We start from the raw sequence: 26,961 nt of genomic DNA, 5'->3' as shown, positions 1-26,961 counted from the left end.
TTATTTTGTTAGATATTGTAATAAGAAATGTGAAGAAGTTTACCAAAAAAAAAAAAAAGATTGCATGTGTCCTCTGATGCATAAGTTAACTGCTGAGCATATATCTGGGGGACACTCCCATCCAGGACCATGAGAGGAATGTACACAGCAGGTCACTGCAGCACGGAGATGAGGTGGGAGTCCTGGGTTGCATCGCTGGGAGAGTGAACCAGAAAAACGTGCATAGGTAACACAGGGTATTTTGCAGCAGGTAGAAGCAATGGCATAGAGTTGGACATACTTGTAGAAGCATGGCTTGATCTTCACAAAAAGGTACTGGAGTGCCCTGGTGGCTCAGCGAGTTAAGCATCCGGCATTGTCACTGTCCTGGCTAGAATTGCTGCTGTGGCGTAGGTTTGATCCCTGGCCTGGGAACTTCCACATGCCCCAAGGGTTGCCAGAAAAACAACAACAACAGCAAAGTGCTCAGTGAAGATTGCAGGAAAAAGAACATTACAATATTATGTACAGGAAAAATACATTACACAAAGCAAGAATTTACATTTTCAAAAACATTCAAATAGAAATACACAGTTAAGGAGTTCCTGTCATGGCTCAGTGGTTAATGAATCCGACTAGGAACCATGAGGTTGCAGGGTCGATCCCTGGCCTTGCTCAGTGGGTCAAGGATCTGGCTTTGCCATGAGCTGTGTTGTAGGTTGCAGCCGAGGCTCGGATCCTGCATTGCTGTGACTGTGGTGTAGGCTGGCAGCTTCAGCTCCAATTCGACCCCTAGCCTGGAAACCTCCATATGCCGAAGGATCGGCCCTAAAAAAAAAGCAAAAAAAAGAGAAATATACACATTAAAAGCAGCATTTGGGATCCCCACCCAGCCCAGTGCAGGTGGTTAAGGATACAGCATTGCCACAGTTGTGGCACAGGTTGCAGCTGTGGCTTGGATTTGATCTCTGGCAAGGTAATTTCCATATGCTACCAGTGTGGCCAAAAAACAAAAAGAAGAAAAAAAACAAAACAAAACAGTGCTTGGTGGGATAAGGACAATGAATTTATTTGCTTTTCAGGGCACCACATGAGGCATATCGAAGTTTGCAAGATAAAGAGAATGAGTAAATGCAGGGCCCGTCTGATTTCCAGATGCCCTTGGTCCTTTTGCATTTGTAAATCATTTCATCAATGAAAAATATATATTAAAAATCATATTTTAGGGCATTCCTATCGTGACTCTGTGGTTAAGGAGCCCAACTAGTATCCATGAGGACACGGGTTCAATCCTTGGCCTTGCTCAGTGGGTTGAGGATCCAGCATTGCCATGAGCTGTAGTGCAGGTTGAAGACGAAGCTCAGATCTCACGTTGCTGTGGCTGTGGTGTAGGCCAGCAGCTGCAGCTCCAATTTGACCTCTAGCCTGAGAACTTCCATATGCTGTGGGTGTAGCCCTAAAAAGACAAAAGACAAAAATAAATAAATAAATAAATAAATAATATTTTACAACTGTGTTGGAGTAAAGACAAATATATTAATATTATGTACAAAATTCATCATCTTTGACCTGAAAGCACATTTTTTACTTCTGATCTAAAAGAAAGTAAAACATTTCATGGGGCCCTAAAAGTATTTTGCTTACTGAGCCCAGGGGTAATTGGCTCTGGGTGACTGAAGAATGAAGGAGAGAGAGGCCTAGCATGAACCAGTGACAAGCATGTGCTACAGGCCAAGGAGCATGATTCACACTCCATGCTATGCATCCGAGGTCCAAACACCATTCCAAAAAAAGCAGTTCCTTAGGTGTGCTGGAGAACTCTGGTGCCTTGGGATATTAATAAGACTTAAGGAGAAAAAAGAAGGTTCCCCCTCTCCCCCTGGCCCTGAGTCCTCCATTCGGGGAATGCTGAGTTAAACAAAATTAAGCAGATTTTCTTCTCATAGGATCTGTCAAAACCTTTACCATAATGTGAATTGTGAATCTCCAAGAGAGTGGACAGGGATACTGGCTCGTGGAATTTTCCAAAGCTATTTGACAATAGAATTCTTTTTTTTTTTTTTTTTTCTTTTTCTTTTCTAAGGCCACTCCTGTGGCATATGGAGATTCCCAGGCTAGGGGTCTAATCGGAGCCGTAGCCATCGGCCCACGCCAGAGCCGCAGCAACTCGGGATCTGAGCCTCGTCTGTAACCTACACCATAGGTCACGGCAGCGCTGGATCCTTAACCCACTGAGCAAGGGCAGGGATTGAACCCGCAACCTCATGGTTTCTAGTCGGATTCATTAACCATTGCGCCACGACGGGAACTACGACAATAGAATTCTTTTGTTTTGATGGTGGAGGCACTGAATGCGAGAACTTCCCAGGAAGCTGGGTCCAGTCCCTGTCCCTGGTTCAAGCAAGTAGATTCACTCACAGGGGTTTGAGCCCAGCCTGGGTCTGCCCTGGCCTGTCTGTCCTGTCAGTCCCAGGAGAGCTGGGCTCCCCCTGCAGGCAAGGGAAGGTACGCCTCCTTTAGCCTCCAGGTTGCAAGAATAATCCCTGGGGAGGGCTGAAGTCGTTTTGGGAACGAGGGCTAAACAGTGATGTAGCTTGATTTGTGTTTTTGTTTGTTCATGTTTTTTTTTTTTTTTTTTTTTTTTTTTTTTTTTTTTTTTTTTGTCTTTTTGCTCTTTCTTTGGGCTGCTCCTGCAGCATATGGAGGTTCCCAGGCTAGGGGTCGAATCGGAGTTGTAGTTGCCAGCCTACGCCAGAGCCACAGCAACTCAGGATCCGAGCCGCGTCTGTGACCTACACCACAGCTCACGGCAACGCCGGATCGTTAACCCACTGAGCAAGGGCAGGGACCGAACCCGCAACCTCATGGTTCCTAGTCGGCTTCGTTAACCACTGCGCCACGATGGGAACTCCTGTTTTTGTTTTTTTTTTGCTAAGGCCGCACCCTCAGCATATGGAGGTTTCCAGGCTAGGGGTCTAATTGGAGCTACAGCTGCCAGCCCACAGCACAGCCACAGCAATGCAGGGTCTGAGCCTCGTCTGCAACCTACACCATAGCTCACAGTAATGCCGGATCCTTAACCTACTGAGCAAGGCCGGGGATCAAACCCACAACCTCATGGTTCCTAGTGGGATTCATTTCCGCTCCCCATGATGGGAATTCCAGATGCAGCTTGATTTGTAACTTGAGAAGATCTGGACAAACAGTATGCAGGCTTTTGCTTGTTTATTGCCTTGGAGCCCTCAGATGTTAGGGGCATGGAGTTTCTGTTGTGGCTCAGTGGTAACGAATCCGAATGGTATCCATGAGGATGCAGATTCAATCCTTGGCCTCGCTCCGTGGGTTACGTATCTTGAGTTGCTGTGGCTATGGTGTAGGCTGGCAACTGCAGCTCTGTTTCGACCCCTAGCCTGGGAACTTCCATATGCTTCATGTGCAGCCCTAAAAAGCAAATAAATACATAACTAAATAAAGGAATGAATAAACAAATATTAGTCCTGGCCTGATGGTTCTTCTAAGAAGGGTGATCCTATGGTGCCATGTCAAAATCGGCCTTGCATAATGCAAGTCACAGCCATTCAGACTCCCAAGATCCCTTTCCCAGGTGCCATGATCCCCCAAGATGCCTGGGCATTGGGGATCCACTGCCTCTCCCAGACTCAGAACCATCAAAGTGTGTGAGTTCTGGGTCCTTTCTTCTCTGTCCAGCCCAAGCCCCTGCCTTCAGGGAAACACACACACACAGACACACAGACACATACAGACATGTACACACAGACACAGAAACACATATACACACAAATATGTACGTACACCCAGAGAGAAACACACCCACACATGTACACACATACACACGTATAGTTCCACATACACATAACACACACGGGCACACGCTGACACACACAGCCAGGCTGCAGCTTTGTTTTGTTTTGTTTGGCCACACCCACGGCATGTGTCCCCAGGGGAACTCCCAGGTTACAATTTTGAACCAAACCTTCTGGAAAACCCAAAGTCTTACTGCATTATGAGGTTCTAGAATTCCCAGCAGGGAATCAGAATCTCCCCAAATACTCTTACCTTGGGTTCTGCAATTATTCTCTGTTTACTCCTCATAGCTGCTCTCTGCTTTCTTCTGCTGGGCTGTATCCCAGCAGGCTGACTCCCAGACCTTCCCCACGGGGCTTCCTGGTCTGGCCAGGACTGCAGCTTGGGGGTGAGGGCAGCAAGGGCGCTCAGATATCAGCCATACTGTAGAGGGATCCCCAGGTCTGGCTTTCACAGTGAAGCGCATTTATACCTACATTTAGCAAAGTACCGCCTGGAGGTGTTGCTTCTCCGTGTAACAAGATATACATCAAGAAAGACCGGACCTCGGAGTTCCCGGCGTGGCTCATCGGAAACGAATCTGACTAGCATTCGTGAGGAGGCAGGTTCGATCCCTGGCCTCGCTTAGTGGGGTAAAGATCCAGCTTTGCCTTGAGCTGTGGTGTAGGGCGCAGATGCAGCTTGGATCCCCATTGCTGTGGCAGCAGCTGCAGCTCCAGCTCCAATTCCACCCCTAGCCTGGGACTCTTCATATGCGGGGGGTGCAGCCCTAAAAAGACAAATGAAAAAAAAGACCCAACCTCTCCCTCTACCGTTGATGAACCTTGACCAAGAGCTGCAATTACCTAAACTGAGCTTGAAACAGCCCAACTTGGTTGGATCCTGGATATTTCATACATTTATTTATTTATTTGTCTTGTTAGGGCCACACCTGCGGCATATGGAAGTTCCCAGGCTAGAGTTCAAATCAGAGCTACAGCTGCTGGCCTGGATACCACAGCCCCAGCAACATGGGATCTGAGCCACTTCTGCGACCTGCACCACAGTCAGATCCTTAACCTACGGATCGAGGCCGGGGATTGAACCTGCGCCCTCACAAATATCGGTTGGGTTTGTTATGGCTGAACCACAACGGGAACTCCAATGCGTATATTCCATGCACGCTTGGGGGGCTGACTAACCCCGGTTTGGGGAAATATACTAACATCAGGCAGAAGTATGATGCTGCCTTTGGAACCCTTGGGCCAGACTGTTCTTGCATATTTCCAGCGGGGAAAAGGACATTGCCACCTCTCAACAGTTCAGACAAGAGATTAATTACCTGAGGCCAGTAGACCACAGACAGAAGTAAGGAAGACACACCCTTTTCTTTCTAGGGATGGAAGATGATGGGCACAAACCCGGAAGCACTTCGAACTTTCCAGGAGGAAGGGAGGTGCCACAGCCTGGTAAAGGGAACCCTGAGGTTAAACTGGGGCTTAGACGTTTTAGAGAACCTGAGTGCTGAACTGGTCTTTCTCTGCTAGTATCGTGCATCCTTTTCATCACTGTCAAATCGTCAGGAGACAGTCCTTAAAACAGAGGTATAGGGAAGGAAGAAGCAGGAGCATCAGCGGTGTCCCTTCAGCCGGGCCCAGAAGAGCACGTGGGTGGGAATAGCATCAGTTAGCAAGGGAGACTGCATCGGCCATCCGGGAGGATGCCCCTGGGGGTCAGACACAGACAGGTGACAGCTGGAGGAACAGGAAGGCAGACGTGACGTACATCCTGGGGAGGGCTCGGCAATCACTGAGCCACAGCCTGAGAGGGACTCATTTCCAGGAAGAGTAGTTTGAGTTACAGGTAGGATAGGTCAGAAAGGGACCCTGATGATACTTCATCGTGAGTTACTCATTCCATTTTAGGAATCGAACTTCAAAAACATGCCTCTACATCACATGTGATGGTCTTTCATCCAATGTTCATATTGGGCAGTGCTAAAATAGGTGGGTGGGCACTTAAAAATTCTGTCCCTTGGAGTTCCGGATGTGGCTCAGCAGTTATAAGCCCAACTACTATCCATGAGGATGCAGGTTCAATCCCTGCCCCTGCTCAGTGGGTTAAGGATCCGGCGTTGCTGTGAGCTGCAGTGTAGGTCACAGATGTGGCTCAGATCCTGTGTCACTGTGGCTGTGGTTGGTGTAGGCTGGCAGCTGCAGCTCCAAGGGGACCCCTGGCCTGGGAAGTTCCATATGTCGAGGGTACGGCCCTAAAAAGAAAAAAAAAATCTGTCCCTAAATTTGAAAAGTGGGATAATTTTATACTCCCAAAAGCTAACTTGAAGCTGTAAAAAGGAAATAATCCTTTCCCAAGTTATCGACCTAAAGAGCTCATGCTCCTGAGACACTACAATAATCAAATGGGATCGCAGGATGTTTGATCGATGACTTTTGCTCATAATGCTCCTTTCAAAGTGCATCCAGGTCTCTGCTAATAACAGTCATGAATCACATCACCCCACAGAAGACTGGGCAGAGGGTAATTATATCAGGTAATAAAATTGAGAAATAGCCAGCCATTTAGACCCGGGAAGCTATTTTTGTACAAAGTACAAAACACAGGATCCGTGTGACATATTCAGGATGGAGCCATTTATGGATGAGCAGCAGAAGTAGATAAATCTGATCCCTAAGTCAATGTCTCTAGAACATGAAGCCAAGGAAGACTTACTGCTTAAAGTCAGCCCTGCTGTGGGACGGGGCCCAGGGACAAACACACCTTGCACAGCCATTGACTAGGTGTCCCCGTAGGACAAGTCTCTTGGCCTCTCTGGGCTTCAGCCTCAACTACAATAGGTGGAGCTGGAATAAATACTCTTTAAGGTCCTTTCCAGCTCCAAATTTCTCTTTATTGTTTATGATTATTTATTACTCAATGAATTTTATTGCATTTATAGTTGTAAAACAATCATCACAACCCAATTTTATAGCATCTCCATCCCAAGCCCTCAGTGCATCCTCCCACCCCACAAAAACTTATGGTCTCATTAGGAACCATAAGTTTTTCAGAGTCTATGAGTCAGTATCTGTTCTGCAGAGAAGTTCATTGTGTCCGTTTTTTAGATTCCACATGTAAGTGATAGCAATTGATGTTGGTGTCTCATTGCCTGACTGACTTCACTTAGCATGATAATTTCTAGGTCCATCCATGTTGCAGCAAATGCCGTTATTTCGTTCCTTTTAATGGCTGGGTAATATTCCACTGTGTATATGTACCACATCTTCTTGATCCACTCCTCTGTGGATGGACATGTAGTTGTTTCCATGTCTTGGCTATTGTATATAGTGCTGCAATGAACACTGGAGTACATGTATCGAGTCATGGTTTTCTCTGGATAGATGCCCAGGAGGTGCCAATTTTCTCTTTAAAACAGATAGGGGGATAGTTCAATTTCTGGGAGCCAAAGCCAAAAATTGTTGCAGGCTCTGATTTAAACAAAGCTTCTGGGAGTTCCCATCGTGGCTCAGTGGTGACGAATGCAACTAGTATCCATGAGGACTCGGGTTTGATCCCTGGCCTTGCTTTAGTGGGTTCAGGATCCAGCATTTCTGTGGCTGTGGTGTAGGCTGGCAGATGCAGCTCCCATTGAACCCCTAGTCTGTAAGTTTTCATATGCCATGGGTATGGCCCTAAAAAGACAAAAAATAACATAAAATAAACAAAGCTCCTAATCAGCAGTTCCAGTATGCGATGTCCATCAGAGCATGTTAAACCGTCCTGGAAATCTGAATTCTCTGGTTTCCAAGAACCAAAGTGTGGAATATTTCACAAGTTTCCAAGATAGTTCTGATAGGCTCTGAAATTTGAGAAGTACTTGTTCTGCTAAATCATCAGGCATGATGACTAGTATTGGAAGGAGCTGAAAAGAGAAGCAGCATTTATTGAACATTTGTTCTGTGCCAATACTGAACATATGTCACCTAATTGAATCATCATAATCATCTTCAGTTCAGATAAAAAGAGACAGTTTTCCTTAGAAGGAGAAATGTATCCCAGTTGCAAGGAAGGCGTGAAAAGTTCTAGGTAATTCCTGCAAGTTAATACTCCATGTCGACTCTTGCCCAATTAAATAATTAAGCTCCTTGTATGCATTTCTTTGTATATTTGCTTTCTTCTTTTGAAGTCAGGTGATAAAAAGAGAAATAAGTTTCATAAATTCAACATACTTGCAGAAACATAGTATCTCAAATGTTTAAGTAAGCTAATTAAAACAGCAAAAAAAAAAATCAACGAAGAATTAAGATGCAGGAGTTCTTGTTGTGGATCAGTAGGTTAAGAAAATGACATAGTCTCCATGAGGATGGAATTTCCACCCCTGGCCTTGCTCAGTGGATTAAGGATCCAGCATTGCCGTAAGCTGTGGCATAGGTCTCAGATCTGGCATTGCTGTGGCTCTGGCGTAGGCCGGCAACTATAGCTTTGATTCGACCCCTAGCCTGGGAACTTTCATTTGCCACAGGTGGAGCCCTCAAAAAGAAAAAAAAAAAAAAGGAGAATTAAGACCTTCCTTGGGCAAATAAACTTGTCAAGCCGTAATTTAATTATATGTTTCATTTTGCATAAGCCAGCCAACACGCCAAAGATTTACTCAGCGGCAGGAAAAATTAAGCACTCTTATATCTCATACCTCACACATAAACTCTCTCTTTAATGATGTTTGTGTTTTTCCCCTTTGATGTGCCAACTGCAGGGGAGGCCTAATAAAAAGTTGAAAATTTCAGGTTGCTAGGACACATCATCCATTTATTCTTTTTTTTTTTTTTTTTTTTTTGTCTTTTTAGGGCCACACCCACAGCATATGGCGGTTCCCAGGCTAGGGATCAAATTGGAGCTGCAGCTGCTGGCTTACGCCACAGCCACAGCAATGCTGCATCCAAGCTGCATCTGCAACCTGCACCACAACTTCTGGCATTGCCAATGCCAGATCCTTAACCCACTGAGCAAGGCCAGGGATCAAACCTGCATCCTCATGGATCCTAGTCAGACTTGTTTCCACTGAGCCACAACAGGAATTCCCATCCATTTATTCTGAAATACAAATCTCCATTCTTGCTCATGCTGGGAGAAATGATCAGTAAATCTTGGGAAAGACGATCAGTTTTCAAAGTGCTTTTCTCAGAATTTTGATTTGAATGACACTGCTCTAGAAAAGCTCTATGTTCTTTATTCTTGGGCGCTTGGGATGGTGCTCGGACAGTCCAATGAGTTAGCCTTTGGCACGGCAGGTACAGCGCACTGGTGGTTCAGCCACCAGGAGAAATAAATTTATAGGTATCTCGACACTTCAGAGTGAAAGCAGAATTTGACCCTTGTAGAGAAACCGTGGTTGTCAGTGGAGGGGGGGAACTAGAATCACGTTCCTGGGACCACATCACTCTGGCACTCAACGGCTGGAAGGAGCTAGATGGCGAGGGCTTTCATCCCTCGCTGTGTGGGGCTACCCTGGAGACACCCCCCTGGGCCAGCCAAGCATCTCCTCTGTTTGGAAGGGTAACCTCACTCCTGATGACAAGCGTGGGCCTGCCACATAGACTTGGCCAATCACCGTATCCTTTTCCCTGGCCATAACGAGGGATCTAGGAGTGGGCAATGACCCACATGGAACCAAACAGAGACCTTTTCTGAGTCTGACATATAGATAACAGGAAAGAGGAGTTTTCAGTTGGGAGGATGTGACATTTAGGCCACCATTAGCCATCTTCTCCACTATGACTCTGTGGAGAAAGCCTGCCTGCATCATGAGGTCAGAGATGAGAAGTGGATGGAATCAGATCATTTCAGGAATGCCCAGGAACAGGCATGGTGCCTGCAGTTCCTCTCTGGTCCTGTGAGGTACCCCAGGAACAGTCTCAGTTTTTGGTTTTTTTTGTTTGTTTGTTTGTTTTTGTTGTTGTTGTTGTTTTGTCTTTTTTGCTATTTCTTGGGCCACTCCCTCGGCATATGGAGATTACCAGGCTAGGGGTCGAATCAGAGCTGCAGCCTCCGGCCTACGCCAGAGCCACAGCAACGCGGGATCTGAGCTGAGTCTGCAAACTACACCACAGTTCAGGCAACGCCAGATCCTTAACCCACTGAGCAAGGGCAGGGACCGAACCCTCAACCTCATGGTTCCTAGTCGGATTCGTTAACCACTGCCCCGTGACGGGAACTCCGGAACAGTCTCAGTTTTATGAAGCAATATCCTGTTTTGTTCTTAAGCCGATGGGGTTGGCTTTAGGTCCCCTAGAATTGATAGAACTTCAGTAAACATTCTTGGTCACCTGTCCCAGGAAGTGAGAACTCCCTTAGTTTTCAGCTAGGTCTCCTTGACCTGGTTTAGCTCACAACCTTCCCCTTGAACTTGAACCATATCATCACACAGATATCCATCTCTTGAATCATGTAGCAATAAATCACCCTGAAGAAACAATGCACTGTGTTCTGGTGAAAACACATAGGGATACTGGAGTTCCCTTCATATCACAGCAGAAATGAACCCGACTAGCATCCATGAGGATGCAAGTTCGACCCCTGACCTCATTCAGTGGGTTAAGGATCCGGCGTTGCCATGACCTGTGGTATAGATCGCAGATTTGGCTCCAATCCCGTGTTGCTGTGGCTGTAATATAGGCCAGCAGCTACAGCTCCAATTCGACCCCTAGCCTGGGAACCTCCATATGTCTCGGGTGTGGCCCTAAAAAGCAAAAAAAAAAAAAAAATTTTTTTTAAAGTAGGGATACTGATTAACTATTCACAGGATAGCAAGGCCAGGCACACACCACCCACAGGGCTACTTTAGTGTCTATCTGCAGAAGTGGCTAAACCCAGATATAGGATGACAAATGAGGGACTCTGTGGTGCCAGCTGCTTCTATTTCAGTTTGGAATCTGTCCTCATGGAATTTCAGCATTATTATCTGGTTTCATTCTCAGGATGGCATATTTTGTATATGCTTTTATGGAATGCGTGCTGACTACTAACTTCCCTTATGTATAAACACCAGCATTTCTCAATAGTGGCTCTGTTGACTCTTTGGACTGGATGATCCTTTTAGGGGCTGTTGGGAGCAGTCTGGGAGTTTGGGGAGCTGTCCTGTGCATTGTAGGATTGTTAACTGGCCCCCACCTACTGGATGCCAGTAGCACCTCCTACATTGGTGCAGTCAAAACTGGGTGTTCAAGAGTTCCCGTTGTGGCACAGCAGAAACAAATCTGACTAACATCCATGAGGATGTGGGTTCGATCACTGGCCCTGCTCAGTGGGTGGGGGATCCAGCATTGCCGTGAGCTGTAGTGTAGGTGAAAGACGTCAGATCTGGCATTGCTGTGGCTGTGGTGCAGGCCAGCAGCTGCAGCTCTGATTTGACCCCTATCCTGGGAACCTCCATATGCCACTGGTATGGCCCTAAAAAGAAAAAGAAAAAAACAAACAAACACAAATCTGTGGTCAGGCCTTGCCAAGGATACCCTGGGAGACAAAACTGCTTCCAGTTGAAAACCCCCAGTTTAGGCAGATCACCAGCTTTGGACATTAGGTCTTTGCAAGATGCATTTTTTTGTTTTGTTTTTTGGCACACCCACGGCATATGGAAGTTCCCAGGCCAGGGATCAAATCCAAACCACAGCTGAGACCTACACTACAGCTGCAGCAAGGCTGGATCCTTAACCCATTGTGCCAGGCCAAAGATCCAACCTGTGCCTCATCAGCAACCTGAAACACTGCAGATCTTTAACCTGCTACACCACAGCAGGAACTCCTTTGCAGAATAGTTTTGTCTTCCATGATTGTCCTCAAAAAACACCTGCTTATTCATTGTCTATATATCCTCAGATTCCCAAATAATTGAGAACATTTCACTAGCAACAGTTGAATTGGGGCCATTAATCCAGGTCAGTATCTGTAATTAATTTATTTATTTATTATTTATTTATTTATTTTGCTTTTTTTGTCTTTTTAGGGCCGTACCCATGACAAATGGAGGTTCCCAGGCTAGGGGTCAAATCAGAGATACAGCTTCCCGCCTACACCACAGCCACATCAACGCCAGATCCGAGCTGCATCTGCAACCTGCACCACAGCTCACGGCAATGCCAGATCATTAACCCACTGAACAAGGCCAGGGGTCAAACCCACAACCTCATGGTTCCTAGTCGGATTCGTTTCTGCTGCGCCACGACGGGAACTCCTGTAATTCATTTATACACGACACACCACCACACACAACACACACACACACACACACACACACACACACACAGGCATCTTTCTGAGCCTCGACTCTCCTGAGTCCTCTGATTGGACTAATCCATATTTCATAATTGCCTAAGTCGCCATAATTGCAGCTGATAACAAAGATTCAATCAAGGTCCGATTCCGGTACCCATTTTTTTATCCAAAACTGATCCTGCCTGCCCCAATATTTATTTCTACATTGGCCCAGCATTGAAGCCAGCTCTCCAGCCAAACTCATTCTCTATTAAGGTTGCCAGCTGGGGCCAATAAAAATGAAGGACACCTAGTTCAGTTGGAATTTCAGATGGACAATGAATAATCTCTTCGTCTAAGTATGTCCCAAATAACCCTAAACCTATTACAATGCACAAGACAGCCCAGACCACAAAGAATTATACAATCTAATACACAAACAACTCATACAACTCTACAACAAAACAAACAATCCAATAGAAAAATAGGCAGAAGACCTAAATAAACATTTCTCCCAAGAAGACATACAAATGGCCAGCAGGCACATGAAAAAATGCACAACGTCACTATTATTAGAGAAATGCAAATCAAAACTATAATGAGGTACCACCTCACACCAGTTAGAGTGGCCATCATTAATAAGTCTACAAATAACAAATGCTGGAGAGGGTGCGGAGAAAAGGGGACCCCCCCTTCATTGTTGGTGGGAACGTAAATTGGTACAATCACTATGGAAAACAGTACAGAAGTACCTCATAAAACTAAATATAGAACTATATGATCCAAAAATCCCACTCCTGGGCATATATCCAGAAAAAACTTTCATCAAAAAAGATACATGGGAGTTCCCGTTAATGAATCCGACTAGGAACCATGACGTTGCAGGTTAAATCCCTGGCCTCGATCAGTGGGTTAAGGATCCGGCGTTGCCGTGAACTGTGGTGTAGGTTGCAGACGTGGCTGGGATCCTGTGTTACTGCGGCTCTGGTGTAGGCTGGCGGCTACAGCTCCGATTGGACCCCTAGCCTGGGAACCTCCATATTCCACAAATGCAGCCCTGGAAAAGCCAAAAAAAGAAAGAAAGAAAAAGATACATGCACCCGTTTGTTCGTTGCAGCACTATTTGCAGTAGCCAAGACATAGAAACAACCTAAATGTCCATCAATAGATGAATGGATTAAGAAGATGAAGTACATATTGTATATAATGGAACACTATTCAGCCATAAAAAAGAACAAAATTATTCCATTTGCAGCAACATGGATGGAACTAGAAATTCTCATACTAAGTGAAGTAGGTCAGAAAGAGAAGGACAAACACATGTGATATCATTTGTACGTGGAATCTAAAATGTGGCACAAATGATCTACCTACAAAACAGAAACAGATCACGAATATGGAGGGCAGATGTGTGTGGCCAGGGGTGGGGGACAAGGGGGGAGAGGGATGCTGGTGGTGAGTTTGGGGTTGATAATGCAGACTGTTACATTTAGAACAGACAGGTGATGGGCTCCTGTTGTACAGCACAGGGAACTGTGTCCAGTCTCTTGGGTAAGAACCTGATGGAAAATGGAAAAAATGGGTGACTAGGTCCATTTACTGCACAACGGAAACAGAAGGAACATTGTAAATCAACTATGACTTAATAATAAAAGGAAAAAAAAGAATTATGCAGTCTATGTATTGCATGAGATGACCATGCATTTTACCAGGCAACATTTTATCTCTACCACTGGTTTGTTTTTTTGGTTTTTGTTTTTTGGGTTTTTTTTTTTTTTTGGTCTTTTTGCCTTTTCTAGGGCTGCTCCCTAGGCATATGGAGGTTCCCAGGCTAGGGGTCTAATCGGATTTGTAGACGCTGGCCTACACCAGAGCCGAGCCGAGTCTGCAACCTACACCACAACTCACGGCAACGCTCGATCCTTAACCCACTGAGCAAGGCCAGGAATTGAACCCGCAACGTCATGGTTCCTAGTCAGATTCGTTAACTACTGAGCCACGACAGGAACTCCTCTACCACTGTCTTGAATCCTGTTGCCTTGTGCCATTTTCACTAGTTTTTCCCCACCAACTCCTTAGACCCACAAGAACAATCCCTTATCCAGAGGTGCCCTCATGGATAATGTGCTTGTCAGATTCAGGTTTACTCAGTGTTTCATCCAGGGTCCAACCAGGAAACCAGAAACAAACTGGAATTTTAACGTAGTGAATTGGTTACACAAGTGATGTAAGAGGCTTGAAAAACAGGAAACAATGATGTAACTTGCAGATTAGCAAAAGCCTAAGTTTGTTCCCATCCCTAGGCTGGAGGGACGAAAGGAGGCTCAGGTCTGGGTCACGGAAGCTGGAATTTGAAAACAGGCTGGTCCACCAGAAGCAGGACACAAGAAAAGAGACTGTTCCTGTGTCCACTCAAGAAGAAAGAGCAGGAGTTCCCATTGTGGCACAGCAGTAACGAACCTAAGATCCATGAGGACGCAGGTTTGATCCCTGACCCCACTCAGTGGGTTAGGGATCTGGTGTTGCTGCAAGTTGCGACGTAGATTTTGGATGTGGCTCGGATGCTGTGTTGCTGTGGCTGTGGTCTAGTCTGGCAGCTGCAGCTCCAATTGGACCCCTAGCCTGGGAACTTCCATATGCCCCATGAAAAGCCAAAAAAAGGAGGAGGAGGAGGGGAGAGGAAAAACGAGGGGGAGGAGGAAGAGCAGAGGGAGAAGTACCCTGGCTCCTCCACCAATCAGTTTCCTATCAGTGCTTCCCAGTGGCCAAACCCTCCAAACACCAGCCACCAAGAGACCTGGGAACTTCGGCCAGTCTAAAGCAGTGAGTTCACGGACACCGATCCTCAGGGTCCAGTCTGCTCTTGCCAAGGCTGGGCTGTCTCTTCTAGCTCCATGGAACCAGAGCGGTTGAATGGTCCCATTGTTAGGATTCAGGTAAAGTCTTGCTAACCACTGTCTCACTCACCAGTGCCTACTCCAAACTGATCCATGAGAAATTTTGAGGGTTTTTTTTTTTTTTTTTAATTCTGATTGTGTGCATCAGTTTTCCCGGGATGAGTCACATTTTCACTAAGTCCTAGTCTCCCCACTTCAGCTCTTTCTGTTTGTTAGTCCCTAGAGCTGTTCACAAACGCTCTGGCTCCCACTTGCCGGCACTTGGCAGCACTGCACGCCCTGCCTCCTTTGAGATCAAGTGTGACCATGTGACCTGTGCTGGCCAATGACGTTTAAGCAGAAGCAACATGTGTTGCTTTAGTTGAAGCTTTACGAGAAGGCATATAATTTGCTTTTCCATTTTCTGCCTTAGGAACAGCCCATGAAAGAATTTGTCAAGATTGAATATAGGTCCCTATATTAGATTCCTATTGCCTCTATAACAAATTACCACAAATTGTCTTCAAACAATACAAATTTTTTTATTGAAGTACAGCTGATTTACAATATTGTGCCAATTTCTGCTGTACAGAAAAGTGACTCAATTATACATGTATATACATACTTTTTAACATTCTTTTCCATAATGGAAAAGAATATCCAGAAGATTGGATCTAGTTCCCTGTGCTACATCAAAGGACTTCATTGCTTACCATTCTTTTTTTTTTTTTTTTTTTTTTTTGTCTTTTTGCCTTTTCGAGGGCCGCTCCCACAGCATATGGAGGTTCCCAGGCTAGGGGTCGAATCGGAGCTGTAGCCGCCAGCCTACGCCAGAGTCACAGCAACACAGGATCCCAGCCTCGTCTGCAACCTACACCACAGCTCACGGCAACACCAGATCCTTAACCCACTGAGCAAGGCCAGGGATGGAACCCGAAACCTCATGGTTCCTAGTCAGACTCATTAACCACTGCACTACGACGGGAACGCCTCCATTCTAAATGTAATAGTTTGCATCTACTAACCCCAAATCCCCAGTCTATCTCCCCCTTTTCCCTCCTTGGCAGCCACAAGTCTGTTCTCTATGTCTGTGAATCTGTTTCTGTTTTGTAGGTAGGTTCATTTGTGCCATATTTTAGATTCTACATAGCAGTCATATACGGTATTTGTCCTCTTTGACTTAGTATGAGAATCACTAAGTGGAACAGGATAGAAAGCCCAGAATTAAACCCACGCACCTACAGCCAACTAATCTATAACAAAAGAGGCAAAAATATACAATGTGGGGAGCTTGGGGTTAATAGATGCAGACTCTTGCCTTTGGAATGGTAAGCAATGAGATCCTGCTGTGTAGCACTGGGAACTATGTCTAGTCACTTATGATGGTGCATGATAATGTGAGAAAATAGAATGCATATATGTATGTGTGACTGGGTCACCATGCTGTACAGTAGAAAAAATTTGTATTGGGGAAATAACTATTTAAAAAATAGTAATAATAACAAACATTCTGTTTATACAAAAAAATAAAATAAAATAAAGAATATATAGTGGAGAAAAGACAGCCTGTTCAATAAGTGGTGCTGGGAAAACTGGACAGCCACATGGAAAAGAATGAAATTAGAACACTCCCTAACACCATACACAAAAATAAACTAAAAATAGGTTAAAGACCTAGATATAAGACCAGATATTATAAAACTCTTAGAGGAAAACATAGGCCAAACACTCTCCGACATAAATGACAGCAACATTTTCTCAGATCCACCTCTTAGAGTAATGACAGTAAAAACAAAAATAAACAAATGGGACTTAATTAAACTTAAAAGTTTCTGCACAGCAAAGGAAACCCTAAACAAAACGAAAAGACAACCCACAGAATGGGAGAAAATATTGGCAAATGAATTGACTGACAAGGGATTAATATCCAAAATTTATAAACACCTCCTACCGCTCAATACCAAAAAAACAAACCACCTCATCAAAAAATGGGCAGAACGGAGTTCCCGTCATGGTGCAGTGGTTAACGAATCCAACTAGGAACTATGAGGTTGCAGGTTTGGTGGCCTTGCTCAGTGGGTTAGGGATCTGGCATTACCGTGATGTGGTGTAGGTCACAGACACGGCTCGGATCCCACATTGCTGTGGCTCTGGCATAGGCTGGCATCTGCAGCTCTGATTAGACCCCTAGCCTGGGAACCTCCATGTGCCGAGGGAGCTGCCCTAGAAAAGGCAAAAAGACGAAAAAAAAAAAAGGGCAGAAGATCTAAACAGACAATTCTCCAAAGAAGACATACGGATGGCCAAAAAACACATGAAAAGATGTTCAACATCATTCATTATTAGAGAAATGCAAATCAAAACCACTATGAGGTACCACCTTACACCAGCCAGAATGGCCATCATCAAAAAGTCTACAAACAATAAGTGCTGGAGAGGGTGTGGAGAAAAAGAGGGTGTTCAAATCAGTATGAGAATCCCTAGTTTATCCATGTTGCTACGAATGGCACTATTTTGCTCTTTTTATAGCTGAATAGTATCCCACTGTATATATGTACCACATATTCTTAGTCATCTGTCTCCCAAGGCAATAGAAAAAAAAATTTTTAAATGGGATCTATTATTTTTAATTTGTATAATGATTTTTATTTTTTTCCATTATAGCTGGTTTACAGTGTTCTGTCAATTTTCTACTGTACAGCATGGTGACCAAGTTACACATACATTTATATATTCTTTTTTCTCACATTATCATGCTCCATCATAAGTGACTAGACATGTATTATCTTTTAAATAAAACGTTTCATTTATTTTAAAAAAATGGGACCCAATCAAATTTCCAAGCTTTTGCACAGCAAAGGAAACCATTAAAAAAAAAAAAAAAAAAAAGAGGAAGTTCCCGTCATGGCTTGTTGGTTAACGAACCTGACTAGTATCCATGAAGACATGGGTTCAATCCCTGGCCTCACTCAGTGGGTTAAGAATCCAGCATTGCAAGACAAAAAAATAAACAAACAAACAAAAAGGGAGTTCCCGTCGTGGCACAGTGGTTAATGAATCCGACTAGGAACAATGAGGTTGTGGGGTTCAGTCCCTGCCCTTGCTCAGTGGGTTAAGGATCCGGCGTTGCCCTGAGCTGTGGTGTAGGTTACAGACGCGGCTCGGATCCCACGTTGCTGTGGCTCTGGCGTAGGCCTGTGGCTACAGCTCCGATTCGACCCCTAGCCTGGGAACCTCCATATGCTGAGGGAGCGGCCCAAGAAATAGCAAAAAGACAAAACAAACAAACAAACAAAGAATCCAGCATTGCCATGAGCTGTGGTGTAGGCCGGCAGCTGCAGCTCGGATTCAACGCTTAGCCTGGGAACTTCCATATGCTGAAGGTTTGGCCCTAAAAAGCAAAAAAAAAAAAAAGAGAGAGAGAGAAAAGACAACTTAAGAATGGGAGGAAATATTTGCAAACAGTGCAACTGACAAGGGCTTAATCTCCAAAATTTACAAATGACTCATACAACTCAACAACAAAAAAAAACAAACTTATCATCTTATAACTTTGGAGGACTGAGTCCAAAGTCAGTCTCACTGAGCTAAACTAAAATCAGGGTGTCAACAAGGTTGGTACCTGCTAGAGGCTTCAGGGGAGAATCCATATCCTTGCCTATTTTTAGTGTCTAAAGGCTGCCTGCACTCTTTGGCTTGTGGCCTCTCTCACCTCACTCCAACCTCCTCCTTCTGTGGTCACATCTCATACCACTGCCTTTGACCTGCTTGCCACCCTCTTACAAGGACCCCTGTGATTACATTAGACCCTCCTGGATAATTCAAGCTCATCTCCCCATCACTGAATCCTTAACTTGGAGTTCCCTGGTGGCTCAGTGGGTTAAGGATCCAGCTCATGGCTGTGGCTCTGGTTGCTGCTGTGGCATGGATTCAATTCCTGGATCCCTGGCCCAGGGAAATTCCACATGTCATGGGCATGGCCAAAAAAAAAAAAAAAGAATCAAAATCCTTAATCATATCAGCAAAGCACCTTTTGATGTGTAAGGTAATATGTGCTCAGGTTCTAGGTTTCAGGACCTGGACATTTTTGGGGACCCTTATTCTGTCTACCATAGTCCCTGAGATTTCAGTGAGCAGAGCCCCTCATGCCAAGCTGCATGAGACATGCAATATAAGTAAAAAATTAACTTTCATGGCACTGAGTCTCTCAGATTTAGGGAGTAGTCTGTTACTGATGCAAAAGTTAGTCCATGTTTGTATCTTGTTTCTTTTCTGTCTTCTATCTGTACTTTGAAAATTTTTAAAATAACTTAAAGTATTAAATCTGACTATTTTCTGCACAAAGTACACTTTAAAAATATTGTGCCATAACGATCAATCTATGAGCAACCCAAGGGTTTTTGTTGTTGTTCCTGAACAAAAGTAACTCTAGATCTTTCGAGTAGACCTAAAAATAAATGTTGCACATATTCGACACCTTAAGAAGATTCTTTCCAGAATCCAAAAAATCTTCACAGATTCCTGTTGTTCCAAAAAATTAACAGGGTAGCAATGTTGATTTACTTAGATGTTGAGCCAGGTAAGAGAGAAAATAAACAGCTTATTCAAAGACATTTTTTTTTTTTGGTCCATTTTTTGCTTTTTAGGGCCACACCCGAGGCATATGGAAGTTCCCAGGGTAAGCATCGAGTCGGAACCGTAGCTGCTGGCCTACACCACAGGCACAGCAACGTGAGATGGGAGCCACATCTGTGACCTACACCACAGCTCACGGCAACAGCGGATCCTTAACCCACTGAGTAAGGCCAGGGATCGAACCTGCGTCCTCATGGATGCTGGTCAGATTCATCTCCCTGGAGCCATGACACAAACTCAGAAAGATTATTACATTTAGTTTTGTTTTTCCTAAGAGTCGAGGCTGGGGAGCTAGGGTCCAGACAGTTGAAATGAAAACATTTATGTGAATTTCTAAAGTACAGTGATTACTTTCCCTCCTATAATTAGGTCCCAGGTCATAAAGAGTAGAGTGATCAGTGTCTTACCATCTTGAAGTGCAGAATCCGGGCTGGGTCCCCATCCACGTCTCTTCTTCATGAGTCAGATGGACATGTGGACATGTCAGGTTCAGTCCAAATTGGTAGCCTGCAGCGTTTTGGTCACATCCCTCTAATCAATAAAACATTTGTAGCACCTGCTTCCAATATGTATACCTGCCCAGGTGTTATGAGCATTATAACACACAAAAAAATAAAATAAAAAGATAAAGATGAAATAAGTACTGTTTTTAAATGCCTTGCAATCACTATGGCATTATACTCCATTAGTTAATATTTCAAGACACAATATGCCCTTAAGCAGAGGCTCCTGATTAACGACAGTAGATGTGAATTTAACAGACATAAACCCAAATTGTAAACCATCTTCTTGATCATTTTGAATGTTTTTGTCAGAATTTTTAACAGATTTCATTTTCTCCCCATTATTTTTACCCTTTCATGTGGCTAACAAAGGAGTTTGTTCTGGAAGTAAAAATGTTTGCTCTTTTTCTTTTTTTCTTTCTTTCGTCTTTTTCTTTTTCTTTTTTTTTTTTTTTTTTTTTTTGGCCACACCCACAGCATTGGGAAGTTCCTGGGCCATGGATCCAACCTGCATCATAGCAGCAACCAGAGCCACAGTCGTGACAATGCTGGATCCTTGGTCCACTGTGCCACCAGGGAACTCCTGCTCTGTCATTTTTGTTGCTTATTTCCTTGTGACTGTATTATTGTTTACACTTCAGTCCATGGTTTCTTTGCAGGAAATCTTTTAAAATCATTTGTCTATTTTATGAGAGTTAATTAAAACTAGTGCATTTCTAAAAAACAGGTGCGATAATACAGCCGGGCCTGCATAAGTGTGTCATACTGTGCTAAAAGCAAATAAAACAGGGAGGAAACCACCATCAGCCCCTCTGAGTTCTGGAAGGCCCACTCTTCCCTGAGGATGGTTCTGTGTGTGTGATCCCACCATGACACAAGACCATGTGACACTGGGATCAGGTGAGAGTGCTGTGTCAGTGTCAGTCCCTGTATTCATTCATTTTTTTTTTTTTTTTTGGCTTTTTAGGGCTGCACCCACAGCATATGGAGGTTCCAAGGCTAGGGGTCCAATCGTAGCTGTTGCTGCTAGCCACAGCCACAGCACCTCAGGATCCCAGCCTTGTCTGCAACCTACAGCACAGCTCACGGCAATGCCGGATCCTTAACCCATGGATTGGGGCCAGGGATCGAACCCACATCCTTATGGATACTAGTCAGGTTCGTTAGCCACTGAGCCACGACGGGAACTCCATGTATTCATTCTTCCATTACTGCCAGGAGACATGTGCCCTACTCTGTAGAACTCTAATATAAATCACCAAAATACAGTTTTCTAAAAGGACTTTTACAGGAGCCATGAATTTATGTATGTAGCAGAAGACCCATATTCTATTCAATTAGCATGGCTGTTATATAACACGTTTCAAAGAGCCTAAAGCCTGGAGAGGCTGGATGACTTTCCCTTGACCCCACGGAGGGTTCTTGGCAAATAAGACCAGAAATCAGATCCTCTGAGCCTCAGGCTAACACGCTTCCGGGTAACACCATGAGATTATGAACGAGTAAATTTAGTAATTTCGTGACTGAATTAAGTCCTGCCGGCCTCTCTTCAGCATCATGCTGTGGGATGGGGGAGAGGGGACTCAAGCCAAGAACAGGAGTAGAAACCAGGTGGTGACAGCCCTGGAGAAGGGGGAATTTTCAGTTCCCTGCAAGCAAGATACGAGAAGGGACAATTTGCTTTTGGGCCCCCCGTTTCTGTTTGTCTCACTGACAACAAACTTTATATTGATTACAGTTCTCCTGAAAAGAGTTCTCTCGTGCTTCCCCTGCCAGATAGTCGGGGACATGATATTTAATGTCACATTGATTATACTGATGCATGTTGATTATATTCAGGGACTGCCAGCCAGAAAGGTATCTGGTGTGGCAATCGGGAAGGAAGGATACAAATGCAATAAGATGAAGTTAATTATGTTTCCCTCCTGTACTAGGAAAGTTCAATAAGAGAAGCAAGACCCGATGAGTATTATGGGATAGGTAATTTATTACGGAGTCAAACCTTACACACTTTGGGAAGGAGCTGAGGAGGAAAAGGTCCGAAAAATACGTGGTGCAGGTGGACCAGTTGGATGGAGGTAAAAGCTGTGGCGGGAGAGGCTGGCAGAGAGAGGTCTCTGGAAGGCTGTAGGCTTACTGTGGCTCCTACCTCTGTGAGCTCCCAGCAAGACATTTCCTGATGGGTCTGGGTCACTGCTGGTCAGTAAGCCAGCATTTATGAAGAAGAGCTGGACTTGCAGTGGGGAAAATCGGGAGCAAATGAGAACCCACTGGTACCTCGGTAACGGCTCCATCTGCCTCTACCAACCTTCAAATGGCTGGTGCTGCATTTCTGCCTCTTAAATACCACATGCATGTGCGGGCGTTCCCATTGTGGTGCAGCAGAAACGAATCTGAGTAGTATCCATGAAGATGTGGGTTCGATCCCTGGCCTTGCTCAGTGGGTTAAGGATCTGGCATGGCCGTGAGTCATGGTGTAGGTCACAGGCACAGCTTGGATCTGGCATTGCTGTGGCTGTGGTGTAAGTCAGCACCTGCAACTCCAATCTGACCCCTAGCCTGGGAACTTCCACAGGTGTGGCCCTAAAAACACACACAAAGTACTGCTCGAATTTTTCCTGTGGTTGCCTCTGAGGATATGGGGCTGTCACTGTCCCATCATGTCTCCCTGCAAGGATTTCGCTTTTTTTTTTGGCCATGGGTGGCATGAGAAAGTTCCAGGGCCAGGGACCAAACCCATGTCACATCAACAACCTGAGCCACAGCAGTGACAACACCAGATCCTTAACCTGCTGAGCCACCAGGGAACTCCTGCAAGGCCGTTGGTTCATAGGTGGGACATGCTGGTTTGGAGCCAGACCTGAACTACGGAGGATGTGGAGATAAGGCAGAAAGAGCTTCCTGCAGCTCCTCTTCTCAGCCTTTGCCTGGAGCCTCCGGAGAGGAATGCAGCCCTGCTGTCACCTTGATTTTGGCCCAGTGCTCTGGTCTGAACATTTGCATCTCCCCAAACTTCATATGTTGAGATCCTACCCATGATGCAACGGTGGGTCCTTTGGGAGATGATTAGGCCATGAGGGTGGTGCCCACGTGGATGGGATTAGTGCCCTTATAAAAGAGACCCCACAGAAATCCCCAAAGCCTTCCACCAGATGCCAACACTGCAAGGAGAAATCTACAGCCCAGAACAGGCCCTCCCCTTTCATGCCAGTATTTTGATCCCAGACTTCCAGCCTCCACAACTGTGACAAATAAATTTCTGTTGTTTATAAGCTACCCGATCTGTGTTTTTTATAAGAGCAGTGCAAGGGGATGGAGAAACTATCTCCCTGGCAGTCTGCTGCCAATGACTCACTGATTTGAGGGTACAAAAGGCCAGCCCACTGGTCTCAAGGAGGGGATGCCTCTGCAGTGCAATTCATGCTCCAGAGCTTCCCATGGGCCAGGCTGCACCTGCTGAGGCTCCATCTGCTCTCTTCCACTTTCCTCTCTCCCTTTTTCCTGAGAGCACATCCTCAAATAAATCATGGGTACCTGAGTTCCTGTCTTAGGCTTTCCTTGTAAAGAGTACCAATCCATGACCCCTCTCTCTCGAAGTCTCCTCATCAGCCACATGGTCCCTTGGCAGTTTTCAGAATGCTGGGCATTGGTTCCTGATAAACCTACAAAGATTTTATTAACCCCATTTTACAGATGAGGAAACTGAGGCACATAAATGTTAAATAAGTCATATAGCTTGTAAGTGGTGGAGCCTTGACCCCAAGGTGTTTGACTCCAGACACTGTGCCATCACATAACATTATCATACTGATTTATTTATTTACATTGTTTACTAATTTACATTTTGTTTACTTTGGTTATTGTGTGTCTCCACCCACTCAAATACAAGCTCATGGAGGATATGGATCTTTGTGTGTTTAGTCCACTACTATATCGCCTAGTACCTAAAGAAGTCCAGGTATTATTCTATTTATTTATTAAATATTGATTAAGTTACATAGTTTCTGTGGCTCCAAGCCCTTCTACTTCCTGGATTCAAGGGCAAAACACATGGTAAGAAGGGTAGGTTTGTTATTTGCATTTTAGCCAAGCATCCACGTCATGTAATAGATGCTTCTTCCTTCCCATCTTGATTCAGCTCTGTAATAAGTTGGATGCAAGATATTTAGGGCACACGGTGATTGCTTAAATTTTTGGCATTTGAAATATTTTTAAATGGAAGCATTTTAGAACCGTGAGTGCGGTGCAGCTGTGTAATTGTTGCCTAAGATAATGATCTCGGGTATTCCAAGTGCCAGAATTGGCAATGATGTCATTGAGGCCTTACCAGAGACAATCAAGGCTGAGAGAAGACTTGTATGAATCTAAATTGAAAGTTCATGGCCAGCGTTCCCGTCCTGGCTCAGCAGTTAACAAATCTGACTAGCATCCATGAGGATGCAGGTTCGATCGCTGGCCTTGCTCAGTGGGTTAAGGATCCCACATTGCCATGAGCTGTGGTGTAGGTTGCAGACGTGGCTCGGATCCTGCGTTGCTGTGGCTGTGGTGTAGCCCAGCAGCTACAGCTCCGATTTGACTCCTAGCCTGGGAACCTCCATATGCCTTGGGTATGGCCCTAAAAAGCAAAAAAAAAAAAAAGTTCATGGCCAAAGTCATTTGTTATTATAGTCCAGTACCACTCACTGGGACTTTAGGGAAAACCACCCCTCCCCCGCACCCCCTGAACAGCACATCATCCAAGTGCTAAACTACTTTAGCAACCGACGCAAAAAAACAAAACACAAGGAAATCAAAACAACACATTTAAGGAGCTCCTGTTGTGGCTCAGTGGGTTAAGGGCCAGAGATAATCTCCTTGAGGATTCGGGTTTGATCCCTGGCCTCGCTAAGTGGGTTAAGGATCTGGTGTTGCCGTGAGCTGTGGTGTAGGTTGCCGTCTCGGCTCAGATCCCAAGGTGCTGTGGCTGTGGCGTAGGCCGGCAGCTGTAACTCCAATTTGACCCCTAGCCTGGGAACTTCCATATGCTGCAGGTGCAGCTATTAAAAAAAAAAAAAAAAATCATGTTTGCTTCTAAGAAAGCTGACATTGCAGAATGTGGCTTGGACTTAAAAGCCAAATGTTTTCCTAACACTAGACCCTAGAACTAGACAAACACACGGTGACTACTGAGTCCCCCAGGCAGGGCCTTGGCCCTATAAGCCAATAGCATGAAGGAACAGCAGGACACGCCTTCTCTGCAGGTACGCCAGCTCCCAAGAGGCTTCCAGGAGAGGGGCTCTGTCCTGATTCTCCTTCTAAACCCACTCGTTAGACAAGTTACTGTATCTCCTCTAGAAAAGAGTGAGTGATGGTGCAGAGAGATGCCAGGAGTGTGGCATGATGGATTCCCTTCAATGAAAGGGAACATTTGGAGTAGGGAATAATATTACATTTGTGACAGCTCTGCCCCTTGGGCAACTGGATGACTCTGGAAGAAATTTCAATTACATTTTTGCTTTAGGAGTTTGGTGTTACAGGATAGATAATCAATCTTTAGTCTCTTGCAGCTACTATTTTGCTTCTTAGTTACCACAGCTAAAACTCGATTTAAATCATAGGAGTTTTGCAGCCAAAAGTGAAACTTAAAGATATCTCTGCTGCTCTCCTTTTCACAGATAATGGAATCAAGGCCCAAAGGGTGATCTATTCTGTCCTATAACAGGAGTTGTACACAGATTAGGCAGGACCAGAAGCGGAACCTTTGTTCTTTTTCTTCTCACTCTATTTTTTCTTTTTTCTTTCTTTCTTTTTTTTTTTTTTTTTTTTTTTTTTGTCTTTTTGCCTTTTCTAGGGCCATTCCCATGGCATATGGAGATTCCCAGGCTAGGAGTCTAATCGGAGCCGTAGCCACCGGCCTATGCCAGAGCCACAGCAATGCGGGAATGGAGCTGCATCTGCAGCCTATACCACAGCTCACAGCAACACCAGATCCTCCACCCACTGAGCAAGGCCAGGGATCGAACCCGCAACCTCATGGTTCCTAGTCGGATTCGTTAACCACTGTGCCATGACAGGAACTCCTCTTTCTTCTCACTCTAAAGCCCTTATCCAATGGTCTGTTTTTCAGCTTGTCATCAAATTGTCCCTGGTGCCAAGAAGGAGAGGAAAGAGGAACCCTCTACCAATAATAAGAAACAAAAACATAATACGTCTACTTCACAGCCAAGAGGGAAGAGGATGAGGTGTTTAAGGAGAAGACAGCCAACATTCACTAAGGGACGTCAAATGAGGGCCTCATCAACTCCTACTGTCCCTTCCATGATATGGTACCTCCCACTGAAGTTCCCCATCTCCCCTAGCCCGTGGTGCTGTGGATACCGAAGATTCAAAATTTGAAATTTGTTTTTCGTGCAAATATAAACTCCAGCATCCTAATGATGTCTGTTTTAAATTATTTATGTACAGCTCAAACCTCCTGGGCATCGTTTTTTAAAAAAAAAAAAAAATCCCACATTGGAGTACCCGATGTGGTTCAGGGGTAATGAATCCAATGAGTATCTATGAGGCTGTGGATTCCATCCCTGGCCTCATCCAGTGGGTTGAGGATCCATTGTTGCCTTGAGCTGTGGTATAGGTCACAGACGAGGTTTGTTCTGGCATTGCTGTGGCTGAGGTGTAGGCCAGCAGCTGCAGCTCTGATTTGACCCCTAGCCTGGAAACCTCCATATGCTGCAGGTGCAGCCCCAAAAGAGACAAAAACAAAGAAACAGACAAACTAATGACAAAACCAAAACCAAAACCCCTACATTACTGTGAATTATGAGTTTTTCTCAATGAATGGGAAAAGAAAGGAATGCTATCTTCAGAAACCTGGAAGAGAGAGAAATCTTATTTCAAGATGTCTCACTTCCTTTACTACAAAATATATGTGTTAAAACTGT

The 26,961-nt window shown here is 44.8% G+C and overlaps 2 long non-coding RNA genes across 2 annotated transcripts in view; one reads left to right on the top strand and one right to left on the bottom strand.

Annotated features, from left to right (window-relative positions):
* Positions 1–26,642, top strand: part of LOC110262084 — a 60,893-nt gene extending 34,251 nt beyond the window's left edge. Inside the window, exon 3 of the long non-coding RNA XR_002346629.1 lies at positions 26,148–26,642. This is a non-coding gene — a long non-coding RNA (uncharacterized LOC110262084). The remainder of the gene's footprint in view (positions 1–26,147) is intronic.
* The window catches only part of LOC110262085, a 34,730-nt gene continuing 15,191 nt past the window's right edge, over positions 7,423–26,961 (bottom strand). Inside the window, exons 2-3 of the long non-coding RNA XR_002346630.1 lie at positions 19,946–20,113; positions 7,423–7,472 (exon numbers count right to left, since the gene is read on the bottom strand). This is a non-coding gene — a long non-coding RNA (uncharacterized LOC110262085). The remainder of the gene's footprint in view (positions 7,473–19,945; positions 20,114–26,961) is intronic.

Source organism: Sus scrofa, chromosome 8, assembly GCF_000003025.6.
Source record: "Sus scrofa isolate TJ Tabasco breed Duroc chromosome 8, Sscrofa11.1, whole genome shotgun sequence".
Taxonomy (NCBI): Eukaryota; Metazoa; Chordata; class Mammalia; order Artiodactyla; family Suidae; genus Sus; species Sus scrofa.
The sequence above is the reverse complement of the archived record's forward strand: the minus strand, read 5'-3'. Positions and strand labels throughout refer to the sequence as shown.